General features: G+C 37.6%; 1 long non-coding RNA gene across 1 annotated transcript in view; it reads left to right on the forward strand.

Moving 5' to 3' along the window:
- The first annotated feature begins 8,723 nt into the window (after positions 1 to 8,723).
- LOC146318865 (uncharacterized) overlaps positions 8,724 to 12,862 on the forward strand; it is a 59,867-nt gene continuing 55,728 nt past the window's right edge. Inside the window, exon 1 of the long non-coding RNA XR_014771567.1 lies at positions 8,724 to 9,017. This is a non-coding gene — a long non-coding RNA (uncharacterized LOC146318865). The remainder of the gene's footprint in view (positions 9,018 to 12,862) is intronic.

The following is a 12,862-nucleotide window of genomic DNA, read 5'->3' on the forward strand; positions in this document are numbered from 1 at the left end:
CATATCAGCCTGTGCCGTGTGTTCTGTACAACATCATGTTTTGATGCCATTTACAGTAAACTGTTCAGCTAAAGTGACACTCACAACAAGGTCTGTCTTGTATCTTGAGTAATCTGGTCATGATTTCTGCAGAGACATTGATTTTGGACTTTAAGTGTATTTTTTTGGTGTTTTGAGCACCACAAGCTGAGTACTATGTAGTGCCATTATATTTGAGAGAACGCAACTCTGCAGGCGATATCTCCAAAACGACTTGCACAAAAAAAAAAAATTCTAGATTTATAAATATCACCAGAGGTCATGGAAAAATATGTATTTTTTTATTTTGGGGTGAACTGTCTCAGCAAGCTATTTCAGTGAGACAGTATGCATAATACCAGACAGGACCTCCTGTACTTGGAAGCAGCCATTAATGGTATTAAATACAACTGTGCTTTGAAAAAGGTCCATTTAAATTTTTAATTTGAAAATCTCACTGTCAATCTCATCTCTTTAGTATTTTTCAATTTACTGCACTAAATGGAATGGGACCTTATTTGGTATCATTGGTAACACCTCATTTGACCCTGTTTCATATCAATATGTGGTTGCCTTGAAAAAGGTCCATTTAAATTTTTTAATTTGAAAATTTCAGCTTTTCTAAGAATCTCGCCTTTTTCACGATTTTCTCTTTCAACACGTCAGCCTTTTTTTTAGTTAGTTTTTCTTTTTTTTTATGTCCCAAATTTTTCACCCCTGCCAACTGAAAAGGTCTTTCTTCCTTAAAGAGGCAGCGTTTGGACTCTGAACAAGAATACTGCCACTTTAATATGCTTGAACTATTAAGAGGAATATAAATAATGAAGATGAGTTATATTAACGTTATTTAATGTTGTATGAAGCGTTAACGGTTGCGCTAATTTAAAGACAAGTACTACAGCGAGACTGGCTTTAGTTGACAGCTAACGGTTAGCGTACTAGCTAAAAGTTGTGTTTCCGTCTTGTGCTGACTCAGGTGAGGTGTTTTGTGTTTGTTAATTAAATATTTTTGTTTGTAGTTTAGCTTTTAATGCTTGTTAAATTCAGGTTAATTATAACTGACAATCGACTAAAGGAGCCCTAACCTCGGTGCAGGTATTGTTAACATTAATGACAGACAGGGAGTTATCATGTTAAGATTTTAGAGGTGTTAAAGACACTTGTAACTTAAACATTGTTAGCATTATAGCCATGGAAAGGAGCATGTAGCTAGCTACCGTAAGTGTGCAGCCAGATGAACAGAAGCTGAGTAAGCTTTGTCAGTCTTACCACAATATTAGCTAAACTATTTTTGCTCATGCCAGAAATTCGTGTAGTTTAGGGTAAAAGGTAGTAAACATTGTAATTAGACAAGGTGTTTATTTAGTTGTACATTTGAAAGCAGTGTTTCAAGGGTTTTAAGGCCTGTAAACAGTGTCCCGCTCAGTTTGTCCAACATGTTCACATTTTGTTCAAGTTTTTGAGTCGTCCTCCTTGCACAAGAGTTTAACTAATACCTGATGCATACCTGTCATTTATGTAAGTGATCATCCCAATCTTCTTGCTAATCTCTCACAGTCATTTAGACTAGTGCACAGACATAAACCCTCACAATCACTGGTCGTGGTTAACACACAGATGATGACTACAGAATTAATCAAAGTCTAACCACATTTGATATAATTTATTTTGTCATGTTTTAATGTGATAATGTTCCATTTTTTAATTTTGGTGCGCTAATTGCCATCTCAAAATATTTTTACATCATACTAGTAACTATATTAGAAGCTGTTTCAAAATACTATAAAAAGGAAGTTAAAAATAATGTGACTTAACAAAACCTACGGAAGTTGGCACCAGGGAGAGCTCCTCTGAAGTTCCAAGGTGTCTCACTCACACATACAGTACATCCTCACACACCAGACTAAATGTGAGGCAAACACTAGATGGTGCTATTTGATGACCAATATTAGTGAGAGTCCTTAATAGTAAACTACAAATCGGCACACTTGAACCATGTGCCAGCAATTTCTAAACTTTTTCTGTTCATTTTATCCAGGGAGACCAAGAGAGATTAAGCTTTTCATTTTGTGGGTTAAATATTGCATGAGAATAAAGAGCTTCAGTGTAGTATTTAAAACCCTGTGGTTTGCCTCTCAGTTCAACCCGATGAGGAGTGATCTTTCAGACTACACTTAGGAAATAGCAAAGCATTTGGTGCTTTGCTTGATTTAAAACACACCTGGTGGGTGGTAGGTACAGCATATTTGAAAAGATAAGAGCATCAGAAAATGACTATTGTAACAATTATTATTGATGCTAATGATAAACTCAGAGCTTATTTGGATGACTCTTTCAAGATTGGTCCCTCAACAGCCTATAGAACAAAAGGACTGAATCCTGATGACTGATCCCACTGAAACAGCTAATACCAAATGTTAAACATTCACAGACTTTTCTCATAAAATAGCTTGTAAGTTAGCTTGGTGCTTACTGGTTGTGTTAGTTTAGACTAAATCCATGCATTTCTCTGCAGGGGTCAGGGGGCAGTGGCAGCCAAGACCAGCATCCCTGCAGGCAGCAGGTAGGTGCTCAGTGACACTCTTGTCTACATGTCTTGTAGGAAAGAATGCAGGAGTTTCCAAAGTCTCCAGAGTCTGTTCAATTTATTTGTAAGATCACAAGTCAGTTTCTCAAGTGGGATAAGAGATCTGGTGTCTGTATCAAAGAGATTGTCCAAAATATGGTTCAACAGATAAAACAAAAACTTAAGTGTGAACAATTCACTCCTCCTGGATCACAAAATGAACCTCTTTCCAAAATGCCTGGAAAGAGATTCGCCCTTGCCAAAATGCAATTACCAAAACAAATGGAAAAACATACGTCAGTGTATTTTACATTTTATAACGGAGAGACATGTTGGAGAACTTTGTCTGGAGGTGACTAGTGTAATAGAAGCAGTATAGAAAGTCCCATGAAATTTTTAACTTTCTTCATGTACATTTGAGGCACATTTTTGGAAAGATGATTTTGCAAATCTTGGTTCAGTGTGCAGAACTAAACATTTCCCCCATATAAATCTGAATGTATTAATAAATCAATTCAGTTGTTATTTCTGTTTCAATATTGTGGATTAAAAACAATGATGTTTACAAATTTATTCACAGGACACTTTTTCAAAAAGCTTTAAAACTGTGCTCTAAAACTTTTCATTTATTAATGTGTTTTACATCACATTCAATCTCTGTTTCTGTTCACAGTTTGACTTTTATCCACACTAAAAATGTAAATATACCTCCATTTATTTTTAAGATGCAGACACTCTGCCACACCTAAAATAATAGACCCAGACAAAAGTAATAGTATCTGTCATTGGCTCCTACTTCTACTGCATTTTCGATCATCTGAAACTTGCATTAATATGATGATATAATATGAAAACTCAAAATGTACAGTGATTTGAGATTTGGGTCAGAGATTGTCCATAAATTGTATTTAGAATCTATATTACTACTCGAGAAAATGTTGTTAACTGACCAGTGGGATTTTCTTTATATATATATTCGAAATCTGGCTTGTTACCAAGGTTGGTTTTACAGTAGTACAGCTCTATTTTGTTCTATTTTTTATTTTTTTATTTTACCTTTATTTGACCAGGAAAGTCATAAGAAGAAATTCTTATTTACAATGGTGGGTCCGGAAAAAGGCAAGAGCCTTGCCAACAGCTGTTTGACTGTAGTGCATTGTGATAGATATTGCGCATATGTCTCTCAACTGTGTTTTGGCATTGGACAAAGGCTGAGAGCAAATTTTTGGTATTTTTACTTAAACCTGCATTAGCTGATTTTTTGGGCACTGCAACACGAGCCTGTAAATGCACACTAATATATTATCACCTTTTAAATTCAATAGGATTATTGTAATTGCAAACAGTTGTATATTTACACATCCAGTTGACACAGAGGAACATTACCATTAATTTAGGAGTCCAACATACACTCTCCTGTTAGCTCCGTTTTGGTCTCCACCGTCTCTTGTGGGAAACATCCAGCTCTGAAGTAGCTAGATGCTCCACGATGTCCACTAGTCGGTTGCTTACTTTGTCTGCTGTTTGGTGTTAGATAGGTAACATACAATGAGTTTATCATCAAGTCATGAAATATTTGATCTGCAATGATCTGTCCATATTAAGAATTAACAGTGTATGAACACAACAGGTTCTACCTTGTATTCTAGTGCCCTCTGATCACAAATTGTTGCCCTATCAGTAAACAAGGCTACTGTTGTTCTCTGAACCAGTGATGTCATGACAGTGCATATGAGAAGTAATTTGTTGAAGCATTGAAACCAGAAACTGTCTCACAGTGGGATCACACCAGTTGTGATGCACGTCAACATGTTTATTTTCCGATCCATGAGTACTCAGTGGCCATGGGTTGGACGCCATTACATGAGTATTGACTCGTCATGGGTCTTTGTCAACATGACAGCATCACAACAGTGCAAGAAGCAGTCACAAAACTTTTCAGGTGTGTAATTTGGATCAAAATGAAGGCCAAGTTTGAAGATGGGTGTGGTCTGACCCATGGGTACTGAGTACTCATGTAATAATGTAGTCAGTGTCGTGTATGAATGCGCTTAACGAGCACATGTAGATAAACATGCTCATGTTTTTGGTGGACACTGAACTGAATGGACCAGTTTGCAACTAGTTATCTCTCCTGTGAGAGATAATTACACACACATTGTCAGCTGATAAAAAAAGTGAGATGCAGGTTTGTTGCAGAGAGAGAGAGTGTTGATGTGATATAAAAACTTTGTTTGATCACACAGGATGAAGTGTTAAGACCTGGGCTATGCTGTTCCCAGTTGGAAATGTCAACAGTGTGGTGTTGTTGCAAGTTTGTTGCAGTATAAACAATTCTCAAATTGTTGCAAATTGTTGTTAATAACTATAATGTAAGTTATCCTGGCCATTCAACTTAAATCGTGCGAGGTGTTTCAGACCGCCACCTTGTGAGAGACAGCATACTCAGACCAATGAAACACTAGCAACACATGCAACATCACTTGTTCACCAAGTGGAATTTTATGGATCAAATCTATTTTCTTCTGTTTTATGTATGATTGCGAGTGCGAGTACTGCCAAAAATGTGGGTGACCCACACTGAATACTGTGCCTGAACGCATCACAGACACAGATGGAGCACTGAAGCTGCTACTGCTGCTCTGCTAACGTGCTGCTCATGCTGCGGCTCCTGAATAGACACTGTGTAACACTAACATTTCTATGACAACAAAGTCACCTGTTAGCTTGTCACTCAACTAAGGCAGTGATGTAAATGAGCTGTAAAATTGAATGAATGTTAGTTTTACAATTTTACACAGATAGTGTGGGATTAGACTGAATTAAGTGATTGTTCTTATTTGTTAAAAGTTTTTTTTAAAGAGTGCTACTTAATAGCAGTCAAATATAGATGTATTTGGGGATGGCTAATAAATAATTTAATATTGAAGGGCTTTTGTGATGAAAGATTCATCCTTTTGGCTTTGAACAACAGTGCTAGTCATCTTGTCCACTAATAGGTTTTGACACAGCTGTCACGAGTTAGTGAGGCCACTTCATATTCTCAAGATGGGCTAGGCTGGCTTTGGAGTATAAGAACTGGGGAATCTGAGAATACACTGAATAAATAAACTGTCCCCTGCCTGTTTATTTGATTCTGGATTCCTGGATGGACTTAAAAGCAGTCAACTATTAAAATGGTAACAAATAATAACAAAGACTGACTTTTTTTTTTGATATTGCAAAACACTTTAGCTCTGCTTTTGCCCATGTAAACACTACTTGGTCTTTAAAAAATTAGGCAAGTGAGAGCTAGCAGAGGCTGTTTGAGGCCAGCTTTTGCCCAAGGGAGGCACTGAGTGATTTTTCTCAAAGCTTCCACAGGGCCTCCCCCTTGACTCTTTTTATAAAACTGAAATTTCAGCACCGTCATGAAAGGCATTCTTGACAGCTTTGCTTGGTTCATATAATACTAGCAGCCACTATTGCACACTTAGTAGATGTTGTTTTGAATATTGATTAAAGTTATGCATTCTTTACAATATGGCAGCTGTTTGTTGGGGAATCTTCGAAGTGAAGTTGCCATGCAAGGGACCTCTGCAAAGGACTACATTTTGCATTTCAGGATATTTCTGATGATTCAACTCTGTATAGGTTTGATTCTGAATTAATCAGAAGGGGCATACAATATATGCTCTAAATAGGTGCAGATAAACAAGGTTTTGTCTACACTGAGCAACAGCAGATAATGTTTACAGAGGTGGGAAAAGTATACACATTCCCTCTCAAGTAGAAGTACTTGTATGAAAAAAGACTGGTGAAAGTAGAAGTACTGATTAGAGATGCACCGATTCCAATTTTCTTGGCCAATTCAGATTTCCAATTTTTGAAGGGTCTGACCTTTTTCCAATTTTGGCCGATTCCTATTTTCAGTCTTTCTAAGAACTATAATTTACAACATTCACATTGGATCTTCATAATAATATACTGACTATAAAATACATATTAAATACTATTTTACATTTTCTTCAGAGGTCCTTCAGGTTACCGCCAGGCCATATTATATTATTATATTAAGATTATGCAGAGGGAATGCAGTCTCCTGGGATCTCACGGGACATGATTTCACATGACCTCATGTGGAAGAAGATATAAACAAACTGGAGACTGACACGGTGCAACAGTTTGCTGTAGTAAAGCTTTACATTAAGAAAAACATAAGAAAAACTTAAATGAGTCTGGATGAGAAAATGTTTGAGGAGTAGGGATGTTCCTGGTGACTAATTTCCCTGTCGATTAAACACAAAATTTAATTTAGAATAGTCGACTAGTCTAACACTAAGAAAACACTCAGAAAGCAGTTAAAATTGAGCAGAATGTATTAATTTATAATGTTAAATACTGTGTTAAGAGTCATTTGAATCTGTTAATCACAGTCAACAATCGCCAAATTGTACTTTAAATGCAGCTGAAATGCACACTACTTTTAGCTGTGCAATACAAACCTTACACATTAACGTACAAAACATGACAACAACTCAATAAATGCTTCACCTTTTCAGACCGAAGAGGATCATAGTGTCTGCTGGTAAAGGATCCAGTGCTGACGTTTGCTGCCAACCTGCCACACAGTGTGGCTAATGTTAGCAGTGCTAGCAGCAGCAGCTGCTGCTCCGCTTGCAGGTTTATGTCCATGTCTGTGCTTAATGCGGGCACGTTTCTCCAGTCAAGTGAATATTTATCAGCTTATTCTGTCACAGTCTACATTCAACATTATTTCCAGTTAAAATACTGCCAAACCACACTGGTTTGGAGTTGTCATCTGTCCGACTTTGCTAATATCAACATCTGGGGTTGCCAGGGTGATCGGGGCATATGTGCTGGGCAAGAGGGGCTGCTGTCTGACAATGCTGCAGCCCCGACTAGTGGTGGGTGGTTGCATAAAATCTTAGAAGCAACAGATAACTGCCATTGTGCATGAATGAAATATTGATAAATAGTTTAAACGACTAGTATTTCTGGTGTCGACTAGTGAGGGTAGCGATGTTTAATCGCAAACCAACTAATTGCATGCATCCCTATTGAGGAGACGCATCAACACAGGTTGTTAATTCTGCTATGTCTGCTGCGCACACGATGTGACCATCATGCAGAGTACCTGTGCAAATATGACCAGAACAGAATCGACATGCGACGCTGATGGCCAGTCACTGGTCAGGGCCGGTCACACTGAATACTGTCCAGTTCCGGTCTATGGCTGGTTGATTGGTGCACCCTCTTCTTTACTGAATTAAAAGTTAAAAAGTACAGACTCTGAAATGTACTCCAAGTATAGAAGTAAAATGTAGCCCTCTGAAGGACATTTCTGCATGCTGTTTCATCTTTTGTTGCACCGTCTTCATGGTCGAGTTTCTGGCTCTTGTCTGGTTCATCTTATACACCAAGAAGTCTTCTTTTCTATGTATTATTGTCCCATTCATTTAGGTTTAAATCACTCTTGATGTTGGGAAAATAAAAATGCAAAGCAGTGCTCAAAAATTCCCCTCAAATGCATTACAACTAAAGTAAGAAGCCTGTTTTTAAAATGTAGAAGAGTACAAGAGGAGTAGAAGGTACAGATATTTGTTAAAATGTAGGGACAAAATAAATGTTTTCAGAAAAACAAATACTCAAGTAAAGTACAGATATCTGAAAACTCTACTTCAGTACAGTAGCAAAGTATTTGTACTTCCTACTCTCTGCATTTGTATTAAGTTCCATAGCTTAAAGTGAAACATATAAAACATCAGTAAAGATATTGGTAAAGGCTAGCTGAAGTTCTGGTTATGGGTTTCTTATCACTGTTGCAAATATTAAGTTAGTTTCTACCAGTGCTTCTGAAGATGTGCTGTTCTGTCTGTATAGAATAAGTCACATGATTTTGCTCTGTTTCAACTCTCTTAGTTCTGTGAATTACACAAACAAAGAAAAGGGTACTGTATTGTACCTTCAGCTGTTCACAGAAGAAGGCTCAAGAAACAGTCTTTTTCTGTTTTGTCTTGGAGCTGTTTGGGAGAGAGGGAGGGGAGGTGCAGCGAGGAGGAGGAGGGAGGTGGAGTAAGGTCCCACATAAGGGGAACCACTGGCAAAGGAGCTGTTTCATACTGAGCTGTCTATGGCTCTCTCTGTTTGTATTCGCTGGGAGTCAGCATGCACCTGTGTGTGTTTGAGCATTCACTGGTCTTCCAACTGGTTGTTTATCAATGCTGTCATGTTAGCAGCTCGAGCAGCAGTCAGCAGGAGAGAAGCAGAACTGGACCTGGTTGTCTCAAAATAACAAAAAAAAAAACCTCAGAGCAAAGGAATTGTGTTTGGAGAGTTTTGCTGCCTCCATCTTGAGACGAAAGAAATCTGAGGAACAAACTTGCCTAGCTGGATTGAAGGACTGACAACAAGCAGACTTGTGTGGAAAAGGGTGAGTTTCACACAAACAGCTGAAGTTACTCTGGTTTGTTTGGTTTCAAACATGATCAGTATGAAAGTTTTAACCCTCTTGTACAACTGCTGTAATACTTGTCAGTAATGATACTGGAGCACTCATTCAGCTTTTCTTTACATGAGCTGTTATTTATCTCTCTCTCTGTGTGTGTGTGTGTGTGTGTGTGTGTGTGTGTGAGTGTGTGTGTGTGTGTGTGTGTGTGTGTGTGTGCACGTGTGTGGGGGCGTGCATTGTGTTTGTTGAATTTTATGATGTGTTGGCTGGTCTGTGGTTCATCTTTGGATTAGACTCAGCTGCTTTGGTTCTCTCGGGGTATGTCTTGTTTTCTCTTGTTCGTTTGTTCAGACATCTCACATGTCCAGAAATAAACACACACACTTGCACACACACAGGAAGCAACAGGACAGTTGATGTCTTCACTCCAGAGCAGACAGGATTTACTCCTGCTGGTTCAAATAACAGCAGTCTACTTGTAAGCCAATCCTCTGTAGTGCCATTACTCCAATTATAACATTATAAACAACTCATTCCGTCTGGAGTGTTGGTGGGAGATTATCTCTGATTCTGGTTGTGTCAACATTGTGGGCGAGTTTGTTTTGTTGCTTTATGCTGGTTTTTCATTGTTTGTGGTTTGAGCTGTTGATTTACGTGTAAAATTCAAATATGTGCAAGCATGAACAGGAGCCCAAAGGACATGATGGATGCTTGTATGCATTGTGCCTCGCATGATGAATGCAATAGGGAGGATTTTATGATTTAACTGGTGGTTAGCTGGTTAGCTAGGCTGCTAACTGCTAAAATAGTGTGGCTGCTTGTTTAAGGGCAGTAGTGTTGTTGGCAGTTAAAATGGATGTTGACAGTCAAGGGCAGAATTGATCACTCCTACAGTACTGAAATCAGATTTAACATAGAATTGGTGGTAGTTGTTTTAAATGCAAGGTCTTTGATTCCACAGAGAAGTAAACAAAAAGATTTGACAACAAGGAACATAAAATGTTGTGCTCTAAATGCTATACAATTCCACAGAGAAGTAAACAGAACAGCTTCTCATTTCTAGCTGAAGACCATGGATTTTGTTTGTCAAAATTACTCTCATTAGGAAATTTTGTTAGTGTAGCTAACAGATGTAAGTTAATGCTAATGCTTCAACTCCTTGAGTCAGCTGAGAAGTCCATCTATAGGCTATCTAATGCTTCCATCTGACACATTTTAAATTGAGAACCCTGGGGCCTCAAATACGTAAAGTCCCTTAACAGCTGTGTACATGATATAACTTTAATTCTATAAGATTGAGGGTAAAGCTACATCCCAGCACTGGGGCAGGAGGGCTTAACAGTCAGGGAGACACTTTTCTTATTTTCAGGATATTATACAGTAATGAAAATGTACTTATGAATATTTTTAGGGCTGCATTTTAGGATAATCTAACTTTTTTTTTTGATTAATTGATTTAATTTATTGATTAACACAAGGGTGATGTAGAAGCATCTAGAAAATCTATTTTAAGAAGACTTCTTCTTGGGTGCTGACAGAAAGTAAACAGGGTGATGCTGCTGTCTCGCTGCTGCTGATGCAGGAGGGCAGATTGCTCAGTGATTCACTTTAAGCACTGGCGTGGATCAGTTGTCCTAAGTCATGTCCAGTTTGCAGAGCTAAAGAGAGCAAAACTGTTGAGCTTCTGACTAGAATACTCCCATACTTTAGATGATTGCGGCAAGACTTGCGGTCTATAGCCTGTTCTCAGGGTGAATCTGTGCTCTGACCGTGCGCAGCAGCTCATAGCAACACATTGACGCTTGTTATGCAAATCGATAGATTTTTGTGAACGATAATGTTGACAAATTGCCCCAGCCCTAAATATTTCATTAAAATTTTGTCATATTCTACCAATAGCACCCCCTAAATCTGACACACTGAAATTAGCACACTGAAATTAGCATGATACACCACATGATCTGAAGCCCAAAACTCACAGACACTTCAAAATGTGGTGATATTTGATACACGCAGAAGGATTTCATTTTCTGGTATAGTTTCTTTGTGGTTTATAGATACATTACAGATACATGATATTCATACACTTCAGAAGAATAGAATTTGCTGTTTGCTTAGGTGACACATAGACCTATCATAGTGTTTTCTATACTGTATCACCATATACATATAAATAGCTGCTTGACAGTTAATTTTTCAGGAGAAAAGAAAAAAAAAATCAATATTTATCTTTTTGTGTAATTGTAATGCTTTCTCATTATCTGCACTTTTACAAAGCAAATTGCTCCAATGTTAGCCACACAGCTAAGGCTGACCATCAACTCCAGTTAGCATTTGTTGTGAGTTAGACAGTTTGAAAATCTACATCCTGCAGGGAAACAGATTAAAATAGCTCTCCTATTTTTTCACAGGTCTCTCCAATGATTACTGTTCTTGGAAACACTGACCGCCGTCCTTATGGTGACATATTTAGTAATCCTGCTTACAATGGTGTGGGCTAAAACCTAGGAAAGTTAAAAGTATACAGGCACAGCAGAAGACAAAAGAGGAACGTATGAGTTGATGAAGAAGTGAAGAAGTTACTTAAGAGTATGCTTTAAAACATTAATTTATTCTAAACAAGCAGAAATGGAAGTACATTATGGGAGTAGCAACAAAAAATATTTACTAAAAGTGGTGGGGGCTGTTGGGAAGAGAAAGGCATGTTTCAGACTCTGCATGCTTCACATTCTTAGCTGCTGACCTCTATGGAAAATAACAACAGCCGGGCTTGAAGGTCATGCTGCCGTGGCTGAGGCTGAATTGTTGCTGTTAAACTTAAACTTGATGTTTACAAGTTTGGTACTGTCCTGTACAGTAATTATAAAAACAGACCCAGGATAAATAATGGAGTTATTCAATTATAAAATCAACATTATTTATTCCACACAGCTCAGCTGAGCTATTATATTTTAAAGATGAAATGGTATGAAAATGTCATTTCACAATTATAGTGACCACTGTTATTAGTAGGGGTGGGAATCTCTTGGAACCACATGACTCAATTAGATTACGATTCAGAGAGCAACGATTCGATGATAAAACCATTCTCAATGCATCATTATGCAGCTTGATGCACCAAAATCTTAAACTTTTAAGCCATGGCGTGCCGGTTGGATTTTATTTACCTACAGCTGTTCATGCTTTGTCATGCTCACCAAAACTCAGGAAGTAGCTTAATTTAGAGGTAAATATGATGTATATGATATATTCAGGGGGAAAATCTCTTTGTCTGATTTGATCCAGAATCTATTTTTGACTGAATAGAAAGGAGGCACAGTTTTAAGTCTCTTGCTTCAGTTTCCCTGAAATACAAATACTGAAACACACCTAGCAATTAAATGGTCTGCAGCCTTTTTTATTTTATTTTTTTAACATTAACTGCATTAATTAATTAATTAATTTGAAAGAATCCTACAGCCTGCCTCTATGACAATAACAAAATTAGGGGAAGGCTGATAACTCTAGCGTGAGTTCCGCATTTTTCGCTCTGTCAACATCATGTTAATTGACATTTTTAAAAAATCAATTCAATCAATTTTTGACTTTAATGAATCATTTCAGAGTCTTCCACGTCTGCATCGCGATGCATCTAAAAATCAAATATTTCCCCACCCCTAATTATTACGGTTATCACAATTATTGTGGTAATGTTAAAATATGCTGAGAATATCCAAAAAGTACTGATACACACACTAAAATAATTTCACCAAGTTTTATATTAAACACTCTCTAAAAGATTTCAAATGAAATCATGTCCTTTGTGATGTCAGTGTTGATGTCAAGCA

This window comes from Lutjanus erythropterus, chromosome 11 (assembly GCF_056507025.1).
Source record: "Lutjanus erythropterus isolate fLutEry1 chromosome 11, fLutEry1.hap2, whole genome shotgun sequence".
Taxonomy (NCBI): domain Eukaryota; kingdom Metazoa; phylum Chordata; class Actinopteri; order Lutjaniformes; family Lutjanidae; genus Lutjanus; species Lutjanus erythropterus.